We start from the raw sequence: 12,747 nt of genomic DNA, 5'->3' as shown, positions 1-12,747 counted from the left end.
CCCCCCCCCCCCCCCCCCCCCCCCCCCCCCCCCCTTCCTCCCCCTCCTCCCCCCCTTTTTTCCCCCCCCCCCCCACTTAGGAAAGAAGGGCTGTGACAATGATGCTACAGGCAGAAATGTGAGAAAGAGCAGCTTCGAATCTTGAGAACCAATAGCAATATCCAGAGTCAGCCAGCAGTGGTCCTCATCTTCCAAGGTCCACTTCTTTGTTTCAATGACCAGGTGTCACCACCAGATATGACCGCAAGGGGGTGGCACTGCTGCAACCAAAGCCCTATTTGAGTTCCTGCACTAGAAGGGGATGGTTAAACTTGGTACATTGCTTATTTTTCTATGGAAAAGAGTGGCATGCTGCTGTGCAAAGCTGGACTTAAGCTTTACAGCAAACATACATGTGGGAGAACCTGTCCTCCTGGTTTCGCTGGCCAGGGTCCTGACCCCAGAGGAACCCTCTAGTATGTATCTTCCACCCCTGTTCCTACAACTCATGGGTACAGAATCAGAACTTCCGGAGGATGACTTCTTTTCATAGGTAGAGAATCACAGAATACTAGAAATAGAAGACACCTCAGAGATCATCCAGTATAATCCTATCATTTTGGGAAAAAATAGTTATATGGATGACTTGTGTTTTTTACACCACAGTCATTTTCCAGTACATCCCCCTACCTCTGCACTGAACCCTCTGTTGTGACAAAGAAAAAAAGTTAAGTAAAACTGAGTGATATTGGTGCATATGCAACCCTTTGTCCCTATAGACCCTCCACCTTTCTATTGAGAAGAGGGAAGTGTGTGTATTCTGTTTTCTAGGCCTAAGACTGGTTATTTCAATTAATTTGAGTTAAATTGCCTTTTAGTATTGTTTTTGATTACATTATTGTAGTCATTGTATCTCTTGTTCTCCTGGTTTTTCTTGCTTCCTTCTTTATCAGTTCTTATAATCTTTCCCATGTTTCTCTGAATTCTTCACATTTGTGGTTTCTTACAGCATAATAGAATTCCATTACATTCTCATGTCAAAGCTCATCCATTCCTCAACTAATGGGCATACACTTTGTTTCCAGTTTCTTTTTTCTACCTACAAGAAAAAAAATGTATTAATTGTTTGGTTTCTACCTTTCTTTTTGTGTCCAACCTCCTTGGGGTTCATGCTCAGTAGTGCCAACCCCTTCATTTTACAGATCAGGCAACTGAGGCCCAAAGAGTGGAAGTGATTTGTCCAAGGTCATAGAGTCCTTGGCAAGAACTTAACTCCAGGCTTTCTGACTCCAAGGCTAGTGCTCTTTCTGTTATACCACAGTACCTGTCTGGGTACCATGAATTTGTGCACATGCATGTCTTCATGAATGTTCTTATATAGCTGCCTGGGTGCATACCCCCATTTTGTCTTGACTGTGTGTGTAGCACTTTGAGCCCTTAACATGGCCCCGGAAGGCTACTTCCAGGTCCATGGTATTCATTACATAACCGTAGAGTTAAATTCACTGCACTAAACCCCATCTCCACCTACCAAAACCAAGTGAAACATGTTACATCATAGTAAAGCTTAGGATATTTAATTCAAACAGAATGTGAAGTAAATAACAAGAAATTAAATCAAGCAATAAGAAATCATGCAACCCATTTCCCAAACATCCAGGGATTAGAGGCTTTGAATCAACTCATCCCTTCTCCTTTTATTGCTACCCAGCAGAAGGCACTGAAATCTAGGGACCATTAGATGAATACTGAAACCTTGACACCTGAAAGGTACCTTGGCCGAGCCTATGAACAAGAAAGCCTTGCAGATGGCCTTCTATAGAGGGGAACGCTTCTGCCATTGTTTCTACCAAGAGCAGCCCCAGAGCCAGACTCGGCTCCCCATTTTCCTTCTGTTTTCTTTCTCTCTCTCTTTGGTGTTTTTCTCTCTCTACTCCAACTCAGGTTTGCTAGCCTCTTAAAGTTTGTACTGCCTTGCTACAATCCAGCCCGCATCTCCAATGAGCAACAGTACATGCACGTGCATACACACACACACACCCCTTAGGCCTCAGTATACACACACACACTTGTGTGCATATACACATATATACACATGCACACATGCACACATACGTGTGTACATATACATACACATATGTGTGTATATGTAGAGAAAGAGAATAGTCGGTTGTTTGTTGTCTTTCATTCTTGAAGAGGAACAAAATGACATCACTATGTTAGAGTCGAGTTACAGTGTGTCTGACTGTGGCTGATCAGACCAATACAAGCTTAGAATATTCTACCATAGGTGGGGCACAAATAGTCCATGTGAACATTTGGGGTGGATTCTCTAAATTTGTGCATCTCATGTTTCTTCTGAGCTACTTCAATTCTGCATTGTGCATAGAACACAGCACCTTCTCTGATCAGGGCATGCCATACTGGGTGGTCCTGTGCCAGTGTCTCCCATGTCACACAATTCCGAAGTTCTTAAGAGAAACCTTGAGAGTGTCCTTTTATCACTTTTTCTAACCACCGTGTGAGTGTTTGCCCCATGTGAGTTCTCTATAAAATAGTCTTTTTGGCAAACATATGTTTGGCATTTGAACAATGTGGCCAGCCCATCGTAGTTGTGCTCTCTGCAGTAGAGTTTGAATGCTTGGCAGTTTAGTTTGAGAAAAGACCTTAGTGTCTGGTATCTTATCCTGCCAGGTGATCTTCAGAATCTTTCTAAGATAATGCAAATGGAAGTCATTCAGTTTCCTGGCATGGCACTGGTAGACTGTCCAGGTTTCATAGGCATACAACAATGAAGTTGGTACAATGGCTCTGTAGACCTTCAGTTTGGTAGTCAGTCTAATACCTCTTCTCTCCCACGCTTTCTTTTGGAGTCTCCCAAACACTGAGCTAGCTCTGGCAATGTGTGTGTCAACCTCATTATCAAGGTGTACATCCCTGGAAAGTGTGCTGCTAAGGTAAGTGAATTTATCCACAGTACTCAAAACTTCTCCATTTGCTAGAACCGATGGTTCCACACATGGATGGTGTGGTGCTAGCTGATGGAGCACCTGTGTTTAGCACAAGCAGCAGAGAATTGATCCATACTTTGTTGCATCTCAGCTTCAGAGGCTGCATTGAGTGCACAATCATCTGCAAACAAAAATTCATGCACCAACACTCCCTCCGCTTTAGTCTTGGCTTGTAACCTTTTCAGGTCGAAGAATTTACCATCAGTGTGGTAGCTGACCTTGATGCCAAGGCATTTAACAACATGAGTTCAGTCATGTCTGACTTTTCATGACCCCATGGAATAGTATGGCCCATAGGTTTTTTGTTTTTTTTTTTTTTTAGACAAAGATACTGGAGTAGGTTGCCATTTCCTTCTCTAGTAGATTAAGGCAAATAGGGTTAAGTGACTTGCCCAGGGTCACACAGCTAGTATTTACTGTCTGAGGTCAGATTTAAGCTCAGATCTTCCTGATTCTAAGCCCAGTACTCTATTCACTGAGCCATCTAGCTGCCTCCTAGGCAAACAGAGGTTAATTGATTTGACCCAGTCACATGTGTTCGTTTATTTATTTATTTGTGCCTGCATATGCCAAGGCCATTTGTGTTGGTGACTGAGAGCACATATATTGGAGTGTTTTCTCTGAGTCCCCAGAGATTGAGGCTAGCACTGCAGTCTGATGACACATACACACAAATGCCCCATAGGTTGACTATAAAATAGATATACATTTGTTTCTTCTTTTGCATGATGCCAAACTATATCAAAGCCCTTCCTAAATCCTCTACTTTAGTGCTTTGAGGATTGAGACTGCTGAGGGTGGGGCAAGGTGATTTGGAGATTAATAAACACAACTTTGGTTTATGGGCTTAACAGACACGCCATGGACTAGACCTAGAGACTTGAATTCAAAGCCTGCCCCAGATACTTACTGATACCTGTGTGTCTGGGTTTTGGTTCCACTGCTACCAGAGTTTGGGTGAGGTTTTCAGGTCATCGTAGGGGCATGGAGGGAATGCTTAAGGGAATTTCCCTGCTATATCTTCTCTCTCTGCCAGGAAGGGCGTAAACTGGATCCCATAGTCCCGTGTGGAAGGGTACATAAAAGACATGGAATTTGGTTTGCTTTGTCTAAGGATCACACCTAATCAGAGAGTAAAAGTTCCAGAGAAAAAGGCAGGTGGGGGAGCCCCTGAGACAAATGATAGCTGAATAGAGAAAAAAGACAAGTAGATTCCCACAAAGGCACCACATACACCCAGATACCCACACCTATTAGTAGAGGAATGTCTGCTCAGGCTTTCAGCCCAGAAGGCTCACTTACCCTAACAATAAAGTGCTATAGAAATGTGAACAATTAAGAGTTACTGTGGCATAGAGTTTACTCAACTGAATACACGGTAGTTTCCTGCTTTGGTCTCTGGGCCCTCAGAAACCAGTAGCTCATACACACGTGCAGGTTCTCTTGTCTCTTGTTTTCAAGCATATTCAAGAAACATTTATTTAGTATCTGTTCAGAGTGCTGTGATAGACACTAGGAAAGAAACATAATATAAAGAAACATGGAACCTATAGTCCAGAAGGACAATTATGGATTGTCCACAAGTGAACATCTCACTTGAGCGTACATGAGCAATTCCAAACATATCCTTCTAAACTCTGTGGGGCTCCACTCCCCAACAAATTTTTACCTAAGCATGACTGCTAAAACCCAGATACATACATATATACAAAACCAGATATAAACCAGACTTTTCTCCCTCACCCCTAAGATGTCAGCCCTTATCTCTCATGCCCTCATCACCCATGTGTTTCTCAAGCAATGTGCATCATTGTTTGAGAACAGGTGAGGATATAGTGACTTTGTAGTATTCCTTTTAGGAGTGGCATAGTTTTCTCACGTTGATGATGGTCTGAGCATTATTGAAGTCAGACCACACCTTCCCCTTGGCCTTCAAGTTCATGGGTAGGAGCCAGGTCTCTGGTGAATGGAGAGGGACCCATTTTTTTCCAGAGCTCTGCTGCTTTCTCTATTTTTGGCAAGGTCAAGAGGTGACTACTGAGGGCTAGGAAAGAGCTGAGCACACTGTCCTCCAGTCAAGCAACTGGCATTTATGCTCAGTTTCTTCTTAATCCATTTTCTTTGATGCATAACATTAATCTTATGTATTGCCAGACTCTACCTCCCTTCTCACTCTTCTGGTCCTACCCTTAGGTGGCCATCGCCAATCATCTTGACCTATGTCTTACCACTGGACTTGGATGACTCTGAAGAGAGAGTGAGGCTGATGACTTTGCACAGCTCTGCTTCACTTAAATCCAATTCACTTGCAAGACAAGGCATGAGAGTGACCTCATGATGTCATTGATCCTCTTTGAGAACAAAGGATGAACAACAACAATCCCACCCTCAATTCAATCTTTAGTTATCTGGAATGGGACAAAAGTTAAAAGAGCTAGGAGAGATCGTTGATGTTATTCCACTGACTACCTACTATGTAATGGTTCAATTTCCCCAGCCCTAGTCATCAATCCACTCTGGACCCTTGGGAAAGAAAGTACTTATTTCATGGTATTTATCTTATTCAATTTTTATAAGGTAGAGTAGCCATAAAATTTACCTATTACTTATAGTTTTAAAGTCCCAGTCAGACCTTAGTTAAAAAAATCCCTCAAAAGAATTTGAAGACTTAGTTTACCAAAACTTCCCTCTTAAAGTCTGCTAGTAGGAGTCACTTTCTTCCTGGAGAGCACCAACAATGTTCTGCCCCTCAGCCAATCTTGAGGCTGTGAACTGGTTAAGTTCACAGCTGCAATAACTAGAAGGGAGATCAAAGGACTCTGGTCACAAACTGAGGGATCTCTATTATCCCAAGAAACATACTGTCTGGAGAAAAAGACTGCTGAGAACATATGGACCTCCAATCCCTATCTCTTAGGATCTAGCCTTGGTTGCCCAAGGTTTTCTCTGGGTATTTTCTATGGGAGAGAGTATATGGGAAAGTGTGGAACAGGTAGGTGCCTGGGGGAAAACTGAATGTCCCAAGCCTAGGTATGACCTTGAATCTGGCCATGACCTTGAATTTGCGATAAGAATACCCTTTGTTGCAGATTCAATCCAGTCCAATTGAACAAAAATTTATTATCTATGGATGTACAAGGCAAAATGTTGGCGATACAAAGAGAAACCTGAGAAGTATTACAGGAGGTGACACCTGAGTTAGACCTTCAAAGAACAAAGTAACTTCAATGGATGAAGACTAGGTAGGGTAAGAAGTCTGTTCCAGGTAAAGGAGATGTCATGAGCACAGAGAAGGGAAAGGATGGCACAGAAACAAAAGTGACTGTTGGCTGACATGTGGACTATAGCAAGGAGTGATAAAAACTGAGAGATAGTAGTTGAAGCTAGATTGTGGAAGACCTTGAATGTCAAGGTCAGGTGTAGTCAATGGGAATTCCCTGGAGATTTTATAGAGAAGAGGAGTGACCTGGTCAGATTAGGAAGATTAACTTGAGCTACAGCATAAAAGTTGTATTTGAAAGGAAGGGATTAATGGTAGCTGAGAAGATGAATTAGAAGACTATTAAAATAGTTCAGATAATGATTTAAGGTGATGGCAGTGGTTTAGAGTAGTGGTGTCAAACTCAAATAGAAAGGGCACTAAACCATACCTAGGGATCCCTGTGGGCTGCATAATTGACTTAGAAAACCACATATTAACGTCGTTGTTTTTAGTCATCAGACTCTACGTGACCCTCTGGATTTTGTGCATGTGGTTTTCTTGGCAAAGGTACTGGAGTGGTTTGCCATTTCCTTCTCCAGTGTGTCCCCATTTTCCAGATGAAGAACTGAGGCAAATAAGGGGTAAGTGACTTGTCCAGGTCACATGCCTGGTAGGTATCTGAGGCCTAATTTGAACTCAGACCTTTCTGATTCCAGACCCAGAGAAACTCCAGATCCATTGCATCACCTAGCTGCCACTATATATTGACATTATCTAGGTTCTATTCTAATTTTATTTATTTTGTAAAAATATTTCCCAATTACATCTGAATCTGTTGGGTCACACTCAGGAGTATTGCAGGTAGCAGTGTCACTGCTGGACTTGTGTTCAACACTTTTGGTTTAGAGGAAAAGATAATTGAGAAATATTGTAGAGATTGTAGAGAATCTACAGAATTCAAGTTTTGATCTCTCCCTTCTCTCCTCATATAGGAGAGAATTGATGCCATTTGCTACACTACTCCATCACCACATGATTTGGAAATGACTATTTGCTTCCTAAATATATTTATTTTAAAAACCTTTATGTGTTATGCTACAGAACTGCTGCTAGGTGGCACAGTAGATAGAGTACTGGGCCTGGAGACAGAAATACTTGAGTTAAAACATGCTAGCTGTGTGACTCTGGGCAAGTAATTTACCATCTGTTTGCCTCAGTTTCCTCAATTGTAAAATAGGGATGATAATATCACCTACTTCCTAAGGTTGTCTTAGGATTAAATAAGATAATAAATGTAAAGTGCTTTGCATAGTGCCTAGCACATAGTAGGTGCTAAATAAATGCTAGTTGTTATCATCATCATCATCATTACAATCTCTAAGTCTGCTAAATGTGATCTTTGCTAGTTGAAGTCCCTCTGGCAGCAGAGGGATAGGCAAGAGGACTTTCTATGAGCTCCTGGCCTTTTCTTGATACAGGTTGACCTAGTTGGCTAACATTTTACCCTGACTCTTTTCTCCGACCCCTGTTAAAGGCTTCCAACTAGGGTTGTGGAACTGTCCAAGGTGCTGTTAAAAATTTAATTCTTTGAAAAGATGGATTTCTTATCTCCATTAGCTTCCCACCTCTTCCAAATGCAATATCTGATCAGTGCTAGATTGGCTTGGTCAGAGATTCTGAGGTTGAACTGACCTTACTTTGAGGAACTATGTGATATAGATATGTAGCTTGGGTAGGAGGTAGGTTTTAACCTGCAAAGACTTTAGAGTAATGTTAACAGAATAAGACTGTGGACATTAGAAGTCAGAAAGATCATTTGGTATGCCTTCTTTGGAAAGTCAAATGCTCTATCAGTTTTCTGGGCAGGAGTAAGCTCACTTTGTAAGCTCAAACAAGGTAGTTTTCCTCTAGAAAAGAGATGTGAATGCTGCAGCATTGGGAACTCAGAACTACCAAATACTTAGAATTAAATACATATCCCATATGTAAGTTATCTTCTGAGTATTTCTCATTCCCTGATATTTTGGGATGAGGCTGTAGTGTTATTGTGGAGTTTGAGTTCAGTCCAGCCCGGGGATTTACTGGTATCTACTTACTCAAATGCCTAGTCCAAACAGCCCTTTGACTGTGCTCTTCTTGGAGCTTAGAGTAAAAAGCTATGAAAGCTGATGCCACTGTTTCCACACCATTATGGAACTCAGTCACCATGGGATCCTAGAGGGTGGGGCCAACAATTAGCTGGTTTTTCCCCATCCCACATCTGGTAAATTTTCACATCCTATTTCCTTAAGTCTTTGTGAATTAGCTTCTTGTTTCATTTTGAGTCCAAACTTACGATTTTATCAGCGTGAAGAACTCTGGGTGTGGAAGCTCCTTCCATCAAGGCAGAGCAGCAACTCCTTTGTAATTTGTAATTTCAGAAAGTTGTCTGGGGGCACTGAGTGGCTAAGTGATTTGTCTATGACCACATAGGCAGAATGTGACAGATGTGTTACTTAAACCCAGATCTTCCCAATTCCAAGACTAGCTCTTTATCCACTGTGTCACAGTGCCTCTCCCCACCCTTTTATCTCTGTCAAGCCCTCTTCTGTCCCTTCTCTGCCTTCTCTTCTACTCTGCCTTTGGGAATCATCTTAATGTTAAAAGACTCTGTTCCATCCCAGCTCTCTTCACCAAGGGAAGTGGTGTAGTTTAGTCAAAAGGGCACTACCTCTGGAGTCAGAGGACCTGGGTTCAAATTCTACCATTGACAATTACTTTGTTGTGTAACCTTGTACACAGATCATTTAATCTCACCAAGGTTCAGTTTCTTCATCTGTAAAATGAAGGGATTGAGCCACATGGTCTCTGGGGTCCTCTCAGTTCTAGCTCTATGATCCTATGATGTTGTACCCTTTTCATCTTCTAGGGCTCACAGAAATCTAGCTTTAAAGAAGACATCAAAAATAGTATATCCTTCCACTTTCTCCATTGTGGGTTGCTCCTTCTCTAATGTTCTCCTCCCCTAGGACAGGAGGAGAGACCAGTCTACGTTTTGCTCTCCACAGCCTCTTCCAGATCTTCCAGCTGCCAATATCGTTCCGTCTCCTTTGAGGTTCATACCATTTGTCTATATAACCTAGTAGACATCCTTCCTTGCTACAACTCTGGACCTCTAAGTCATTCTCCCTCCTTTCTCAAGGAATCCAATTACCTACTTCACAGCCTACTCCACTCTAAAGTCTGAAGTCCCCCTTAGATTTGGGGACTTCACTATTAATGTTTATTCGGATATCTTGGCCTTTTAGTTCACCAGCCTCTTCAACTCCCATGAACTATATTTTTACTTCATGTTAGCTACTCACAGAGATGGTAATTTTTTCACTATTACCTATAACTGTACCACTTCTATGATCTCTGTATTTTTAAATTCCTGTCACTGATAACTTGTCCTTTCATCTCTCTCTCTTCCTCAGTCTTCTTAAATTTATTCTTTTTTTTTTTAGGCAATTGGGGTTAAGTGACTTGCCTAAGGTCACACAGCTAATAAGTGTCAAGTATTTGGTCTGAGCCCAGACTTGAACTCAGGTCCTCCCGACTTCAGGGCCAGTGTTCTATCCACTGTGCCACCTAGCTGCCCCCAAATTTATTCTTTATACTTACTATGACCTTCAGTAACTCCATCCTTTCCTGCTCTTCTATTCTATTACCTTTACTCTGACATTATTTTCCTCCCTTGACCTTATTGTTGAGTGATTCAACTATGCACGGTCCTCTACATTTGAATCCCTCACCAAACTCACCTTGTCAAGTTCTATCCCTGCACAGCCCCCACCATCTGTTATCTCCACACTCTTACGTGATGAACTGAAAAAGTTACATAACCTTGGATGACTTGGGACACTACAAATTCGTGTTCTCTCTACTCAGCTGGCCTCAACTGTTGCAGGACAGTCATTTTATTCTTACTTGACTGAGCCCCAATCATGCTTCCCCAAAAAGATTATTTATTCCCTTGTCCTGTCACCTCTTCTTAAGTCCTTTATGCTACTACCATCCCCTTCTGCCCTGTCTCTCTCAGAAAAGAATTTCATTTCTATTTTATTGGGAAAATTAAGTTCATCTGTTGCAAACTCATTTCTCCTACTCCATGCCTCAAAACTCCTCTATATCTTCATCCTCCACTCCTTTCCTCTAGTCTTTGAGGAGGAGGTGTCTTTCTCAATGTCAAGGCCAACCTCTATTTCAGCCCTTTGTCCCATCCTCTCCCATCTCCTCTGGCAACTTGTCCTATTTTCATTCTCTCCTATTTAATCACTTTTCTACCTCTCCTTTTCAGCTGGCTTTGAAATATTCAGGTTTCTCCTATCAAAAAACCCCTCACTTGATCCTCTATCCTACTGTGCTATTTCTCTCCATCCTTTCACAACCAAATTCCTAGAAAAAGTCACTACACTCATGGCCTTTACTTCTTCACCACTTCTCAACTCCTTCCATTTGGGTGCTGATCTCACCACTTGAATGAATCTGCTTTCTCCAAGGTTACTAATAATTTCATATTACTACTGAACCTAATGGCATTTTCTAATTCCTCATGCTCCTTGATGTCTCTGCAGATTCTGGCTTTATTGGCCACTCCCTCCTCCTGAATACTCTCTCTTGCCTTAGTTTCTGTGATTCTGCTTTCTCCTGCTTTTCCTCCTGCTTCTGTGATCACTTGTTCTTAAGCTCCCATTCCCTAACAGCGACGGTCCCATTTATCCTGGGCCTTCTTCTCTTTCATCTTTATGCCCTCTCTCCCTTTGTGATCTCATCAGTTCCCATAGGCTTATTATCATCTCTCAGAAGATGATTCCCACAGCTATACTATAAAGCATAAATTCCCGAAGTGGGCAATACCACCCCCTGGGAGGACTCTGGAATGATCCAGGCCTGCAGGGGTGAGGAACTTGCAGCCTTGAGTTACAGAACAAATCCTTTCATTAAGGAGATTTGTTCTGTGAAGTTTGGATTCAGTCAAAGGGCCACACTTGAGGACCTAGAAGGCCGAATGTGGCCTTGAGGTCACAGGTACCCCACCCCTGATCCAGCAGGTTGGTAGTAGCCTCACGTGCAATTGGGAGGCATTGAATAAAAATAAGGGTGTGGTGGAAGCATAAGGAAAGAAGAGAAGAGAAGAAAACTTTGAAAAAAACTTTGTAAATGTTACAAAATGCAAGTTCTAACCAATCAGTGGTCAAGTCTGCCAACAGGTCTTAACAAGCAAGTGTTGGCAAGTAAGCATGTCGTATTGTCAGGAAGTCCAGCATGTATCTGGCAGGAATATGTGCATGTAATGACTTGTTTACAATACTATACTATATAGTTACATGACGCAATATTGCATCATCAAAATTTTAATGCAGGAAAAAACCACAAATTTACAATAAATTATTAAATTTAAGATGAGTTGGTTTTTAAAAAAAATTACATTTTTTGAAATGATGAAAAATTCAAAAAAAACCATTAAAGGGCTAAATAAAGTAGATTTCCAGGGGGAGGGCATTGAATAATTTTTTTAAAGGGGGTGGTAAGCCAAATAAGTTTGGGAACCTCGTTATAGACAGTCCTTATTTCCTTCCTGAGCTCTATTTTCAAACCACCAACTGCCTGCTGGAGATCTCAACCTGGGTATACCATAGATACCTTAAATTCAACATATACAAAAATGGACCTGATCATTTTCCTCCTGCCCTAACTTTCCTATTTTCTTCTCCAGACTTGTGTATTTTTTTTGAAGGCACTACTATCTTTCCAGTGACATGAATTTGTAATCTCAGTGTTATAATCTCCCTCCACTAACTCAATATCTAATTAGTTGCCAGGTTTTGTTGATTCTACTTCTATGTCAATCAAATCCATCCTATTATTTCTAAATACATGGCCTCCATTCTAGTTCAGGTCCCCATCACCTCTCTGTTGAATTATTGTAATAGTCTTGTAGTGTGTCTCCCTACTTCCAGTTCCTCCGATCTCTAATCAATCCAATCCACACAACTGCTAAAATAATCTCCCTAAGGCACAACTCAGATTATATCTACTCCCTGTTTAAAATTCTTCAGTGGCTTGCCAATGGTCCCCTAATTCAATAAAATACCAGCTCTTTAGCTTGCCATTTAAAGTCAAGTTAACTCCTCCCACCTTTCTGGACTTATTTCGTGTTCACTTGATACATCCCAGCCAAATTAACTTTCTAGCTATTTTGCAAACTTTGCATACCATTTCTCATCTCTGGGCATTTGTGCAAGCTGTTTCCCATGCCTAGAATGTATTCCTTCCTCATTTCTACCTCTCAAAATCGTTTTCTTCTTTCAAGGCTCAGCTCATGTACCACCTTTTGTTGAGAGCCTTTCCTGAAACCCTTAGCTGTTAATGCTTTCTCCCTCCTCAAATTATCTTGTATTTATTTATGTGTATTTATTGTATCTCCATCAGTCGAATTTGAAGTTTCTTGAGGGCATGGGTGGTTTTATTCTTGTCATTGTGATCCCTAGCACTGCACCTTTTCCATAGCAGATGTTTTTCAAATGGAGGTGA

The sequence above is a fragment of the Vombatus ursinus genome, unplaced genomic scaffold (genome assembly GCF_900497805.2).
Source record: "Vombatus ursinus unplaced genomic scaffold, bare-nosed wombat genome assembly UNPS02012082.1, whole genome shotgun sequence".
In the NCBI taxonomy this organism is placed as follows: domain Eukaryota; kingdom Metazoa; phylum Chordata; class Mammalia; order Diprotodontia; family Vombatidae; genus Vombatus; species Vombatus ursinus.
This window is presented reverse-complemented; position numbering follows the sequence as displayed.